Source organism: Procambarus clarkii, chromosome 49, assembly GCF_040958095.1.
Source record: "Procambarus clarkii isolate CNS0578487 chromosome 49, FALCON_Pclarkii_2.0, whole genome shotgun sequence".
Classification (NCBI taxonomy): Eukaryota; Metazoa; Arthropoda; class Malacostraca; order Decapoda; family Cambaridae; genus Procambarus; species Procambarus clarkii.
The window spans coordinates 32,395,822-32,401,821 of record NC_091198.1 but is presented as its reverse complement, the minus strand read 5'-3'; the positions used below and the strand labels follow the sequence as shown (position 1 = coordinate 32,401,821).

The following is a 6,000-nucleotide window of genomic DNA, read 5'->3' as shown; positions in this document are numbered from 1 at the left end:
ACAGCTTCATTTCGACTGAGAATCTACTAGAAGCCATCAGAGCAACATCGGTTGGAACCTTGCAGCACATCCCCAAAGCTGCCCGGCCCCAGGCAGCAGCCAAACTATCCAGTCTCTTGAAAAAGGTCAATGACTCCCCCGGAACCATCCAAGCATGGCGCAACCTTCTCCTGTTTGGAAACTTATGCCTAGCTGTCCCTGCAAGGAGAGACAAATCACTAGCTTCGTCGGTCATTATGGCTATAAATAGTTTTCCTAGAGAGGACAACCAGGCACCCCCCCTCCCCTCCCCACCCGTGCCAAAAACACCCACGACAGGAAAGGTATCATCAGCAGAACCGAGGCATCTAAAATCAGAGCAACAGTCAGCAAGAAAATAGAAGAATGCAACACAATAGGGGCGATCAGGGTCATCACCAGTGAAGACACAGTTGCCACCAGGGATGCCAATACAGCACAAGTCCTGAGGGAAAAACACCCACCAAGAGCTCCTCGTGACGACAGTGTTCCCCTAGTCGGTGTCACCAGAGCAGACCCCTGTGTGTGCTCGAATCCATGGTGCATAAAGCAGCTTTATCCTTCCCACCAGGATCAGCAGGTGGGTTCACAGGACTAAGACCCAACCACATCAAACAAATGCTCAACCCTGCACTGGGAGACATTGCACAGGGCCTCCTGGTGGAACTAACTAGATTCGCCAACACATGTCTAGCTGGCAACATACCAGAGACCATACGGCCTCTCTTTTTTGGCGCTACCCTCTGTGCCCTGAGGAAAAAAGATGGAGGAATCAGACCGATAGCTGTGGGCAATTCACTCCGGCGTCTCGTCGCTAAGGCTGCTGCTAGAGCAGTTAGTCAGGCAGCAGCCGACATGCTGAAGCCAAAACAGCTTGGGTTTGGCATTCCCCAAGGGTGTGAGGCAGCGGCTCATGCAGCTAGAGCCTACATTGCCAACATTACGGGTGAAAAAGCCCTGATAAAGCTGGACTTCAAAAATGCTTTCAATCTGGTTAGAAGGGAAGCAGTACTCAGTGCAGTTCATCGCCTTTTTCCTTCCCTCTACCCGTTTGTAAACTCATGCTACAGCAAGAATCTAGCTCTGCCTTTTGGGGAACATGAAATTGAATCACAAGAAGGTGTTCAACAGGGTGACCCCTTGCTCCTTTTCTTTTCTGCCTAGTTATCAAGGAAGTCACCGATAACCTGTCCAGTGAGCTCAACATTTGGTTTTTGGACGATGGTACTCTAGCCGGCTCCCAGCCTCACTCTTGGACGACATAAGAATAATTCAGGAGCAAGGAGCAAGCCTAGGCCTCACCCTGAACCCTTCCAAGTGCGAAATAACCTCCACCAACCAGCACATAATAGAGCAAATAAAGGTTGTTTTGCCTGACATTCACACAACCAACCTTGAGGACAGCACACTCCTTGGTGCTCCTCTTGGAAGGAATGCCATCGACGAGGTCCTTGGTAAGAAGATCACTGACCTGAAGAGGATGAACGAGAGGATTGAAGACATCGATGCTCATGGTGCACTTTACCTCATCACCAGATGCTTGTCCCTCCCCAGGCTGACCTACTTTCTAAGATGTTCGCCATCTTTCAACAATATTAAATTAGAAGAGTACGACAGCTTGCTGAAATCAACACTAGAAAAAGCCCTCAATCTTTCCCTCAGCGACTCACAGTGGAAACAGGCCTCCCTTCCTGTCAGACTCCGGGCCCTTGGCATGCGCACAGCAACATAAATTGCTGTACCAGCGTTCCTGTCCTCTTCAGTGGGGTCTGACAACTTGGTGAAGGAAATCCTACCTGAGCACTTGGTTCAACAGGCAGGGGTACATGATCCCAGCTTCACAGACTGCACAACCAAATGGGTCTCTCTCACAGGACCAGCACCTCAACCACTGCCTTCTGAAGCCCATAAGCAATCCAGCTGGGATTGCCCCATTGCCGACCAAGAAGCTGCGACTTTGCTAGAAGCTGCGACAACACCACATGACACTGCCCGACTTAGAGCTGTAGCAGCTCCCCATGCAGGTGATTTCCTATTAGCAACCCCAATGTCAGCAACCGGCACCCGTCTCACACCGCAGGCCCTCCGAATTGCCGTGGCTCTCCGCCTCGCTGCCCCAATCCACACCGAATACAGGTGTATTTGCTGCGATTCAGAGGCCGACAAATACGGATGGCATGGCCTTCTCTGCCAAAGGACAGGAGGATGGCATGCAAGACACGGCGAGGTCAATGACATTATTAAGAGAAGCCTTACCACAGCCGGTTGTCCAGCAGAGAGAGAGCACCGTTACTTAATGTCCCGCAACTCTGATGAGCCTGTCGGTCGCCCAGACGGAATCACGGTGAACCCCTGGAAGAATGGTAGACAGTTGGTGTGGGACTACACTTGCGTTTCAACTTTACCCAATACCTATGTTGACTTCAGTGCTACACAAGCAGGAGGAGCTGCCAATCACCGGGAAGCATCCAAGTCACGTAAATACAGAGACCTTGAGCACTACTACAATTTTGTCCCCATTGCCTCAGAGACACTTGGTACCTGAGGTAAAAGTGCTGCTAGCTCTTTGAAGGAGTTGGGGTCCAAGCTAATCGAAACAACTAGAGACCCTAGAGCTGCCAGTTATCTTTTTCAGCGCCTTAGTGTGGCAATCCAGAGAGGAAATGCTCACTGCATCCATGGTTCCTGCCCGCCATCTGAGGAGCTGGAGGAGCTGTTCAACTTGTGACAAGCAGCCTTGTACCCTGCATGTAATCAATATTGTAACTTTTTTTTTGTAATGACATTTTCAAATAAAGTTAGATAAATATACACACATGCCAAGAGAATAGGGGTGGTAGGAGAAGAAAATATCAAAGAGTTCAGTGAGGATCCATTGGGTCTTCTCTGAGTACTCTTTATTTTCTCTCCGAGGCTATGGGTCCTTACACTTGCACCAGAGGTGGTACCCTTTCTAGGTTTTTATACAATATATATAATTTTAAAATATATATAATTTAATATATATATAATATATAAATATATATAATTTTTTCTTATGAAATGATAAAGCTATCCATTTCACTATGTATGAGCTCATTTTTTTAAATTTGAGCGAAAACTAACGTAGATATATGACCGAACCTAACCTACCCTACCTAACCTAACATAACCTACCATAACCTAACCTAAACTAACATAACTAAGTTAATAATTTATGTTCTTAATATAATATAATAATAATAATTAAAATAAACAAATTGGAAACAATTTGTTGAAAAAAAGATAATCACTCAGCCTATTAGGCAAATCGGGCCTTGCATAGTAGGCCAAGAAATGCATTCTGGCTTCTATGTACAACATATATATATATATATATATATAATATATATATATTATATATATATATATTATATATATATATTTATATATATATTTATGTCGTACCTAGTAGCCAGAACTCACTTCTCAGCCTACTATTCAAGGCCCGATTTGCCTAATAAGCCAAGTTTTCCTGAATTAATATATTTACTATAATTTTTTTCTCATGAAATGATAAAGCAACCCTTTTCTCTATGTATGAGGTCAATTTTTTTTTATTGGAGTTAAAATTAACGTAGATATATGACCGAACCTAACCAACCCTACCTAACCTAACCTAACCTATATTTATATGTAAGGTTAGGTTAGGTAGCCAAAAAAAGCTAGGTTAGGTTAGGTTAGGTAGGTTAGGTAGACGAAAAAACATTAATTCATGAAAACTTGGCTTATTAGGCAAATCGGGCCTTGAATAGTAGGCTGAGAAGTGCGTTCTGGCTATTAGGTACGACATTTATATATATATGTCGTACCTAGTAGCCAGAACGCACTTCTCAGCCTACTATGCAAGGCCCGATTTGCCTAATAAGCCGAGTTTTCCTGAATTAATATATTTTCTCCAATTTTTTTCTTATGAAATGATAAAGCTACCCATTTCATTATGTATGAGGTAAAAAAAATTTTATTGGAGTTAAAATTAATGTAGCTATGTGACCGAACCTAACCAACCCTACCTAACCTAACCTAACCTATCTTTATAGGTTAGGTTAGGTTAGGTAGCCGAAAAAGTTAGGTTAGGTTAGGTTAGGTAGGTTAGGTGATTAAACAGCTGTTGTGGCTATATTGGGGCTCCAGGACTTGATATCTGTTGAAGTAATCACTAACTGTAGACTTTCACTTTGCACAGACAAAGGTTGGTGCCAGTGTTCTTGTAGAAGGTTATGTAACGAGCCGTCTTGCCCACTGAAAGATTAACGTAAATGTTAGACATTAGAGATGAGGAACACAAGTTTGCTGAGCATGAAAAGTTATACAAACTTATTACACATATCTCTCTCCTAGGGCCGTCCTCGCAGCATTATGAACCCCTGGACACACCAGTGTACTGGAGCCCCTACGACAACCACTCACAGGAATAAAAAGTTAATTGTCAATAATATTAACATATATTTATTTTATTTGCACTTCAACAAAGCTGGTGTTAAATAATTAAAAACATGCTGTAGAGAAGCAACTATGCAACGTGATAATCATATGAACAATAGACAAGGGTTGAAAAACACAATAATACTCATTAAACTATACTGATTAGTTGGCACAGTATGAAATTACTACGAACTTCTTATTATAACAACCATTTACTGCATTTCTTTTCAGAGAATTGCTTTATTATTGGCTTGAAGTCAATGGTCTTCAGGATGTCATATACCATGCACATGAGTGAAAGCCAGTTCAAACGATGCTGCACCATTGCGCTATGAAACAGATTTTTATATAAGTTTCAGTCTTGAAAAAGAAGGTTCTCCTGTACAGTTGGTCACCATCAAGCACATGAACACGCTGAGAGCAATATCAACATTTGGGAATATAGATTTCAAATTGTCCGAAATTAGTTTTATGTACAGTGCAGGGAGAGTCTCACAATTTTCATCAAGAGCCATGTAGTGTTGAGATGCTCACATTCATTTAAAAGGTCATTATAATTCAAGTCTTTGTGATACATATTAGCCAGATTTTCACGCTTTTTCGTTAGTGCATCAGTAGCAATGGTTTTCAATTCACTGAAGAAAGAAAACGAGGAGGGAGGTTTACCACCCCCTTCCCCGGTTTGCAGACAGAGGGGGACGGGAGTCAAATACCTTTACCCAGTCAGGCAGAACTAAATCTATATATCTCAGATGACAAACAGGTTTAGAACCAGAACGGAAATGTAGAGAATAGTAATGCTCTGAATACAGGAGTAATCTTTCAGCCATCCTGGAATAATGTCAGGAGATTAAATTATTTCTACACAAATGCCAGAAGCCAAGTAAAGAAATTTGAATCATTATTTGCATATGCTGAGGCTGAAAATCCCGACATTATTGGCATCAGTGAAACTTGGGGACGAGAGGACATAATAGAAGCGGAATTTCTATCTTCCAGGTTACCACCCACCAATCAGAGAAGACAGAACAACAAGAGCAGGTGGGGTGATGCTGTATGTGAAGGAAGACCTCCATGTAACTAACACTGAGGAACTGAACACCATGGGTTCCTCAGAGTCTGTATGATGCAACATACTATCTCATGATGGTAGCAAAATGACTGTATGAGTATGCAACAATGCCTACACAGCAGCAGCAGATGAAACTGCGGATCTGCATAATGTGATCAATGCATCATTTGAAACCCAAACCCTAATAAAGAGGGACTTTAACCACGAGACCATAGATTGGATCAACCTAATATGTCAAACAGGTGAGCAATATCTCGACCTTGTGCAGGATTCCTTCCTCAAAAAGCATGTGGCAAAGCTCACGCGTGGTAACAGCATACTAGAGCTTGTACTAACAACACTTCTCCTTCTGTGCTAACAACAGATGGTATGATTGATAAATTCTTGTGGGGGTAAAAGCTAACCCCCTCATGCGACTACCATATTTTAAAATCGACTATGAATAAAGAAACCCGCATAAAGGTCAA

The 6,000-nt window shown here is 42.7% G+C and overlaps 1 long non-coding RNA gene across 1 annotated transcript in view; it reads right to left on the bottom strand.

Annotated features, from left to right (window-relative positions):
- Positions 1 to 3,876: 3,876 nt before the first annotated feature.
- LOC138351247 (uncharacterized) overlaps positions 3,877 to 6,000 on the bottom strand; it is a 70,054-nt gene continuing 67,930 nt past the window's right edge. Inside the window, exon 3 of the long non-coding RNA XR_011222385.1 lies at positions 3,877 to 4,278. This is a non-coding gene — a long non-coding RNA (uncharacterized lncRNA). The remainder of the gene's footprint in view (positions 4,279 to 6,000) is intronic.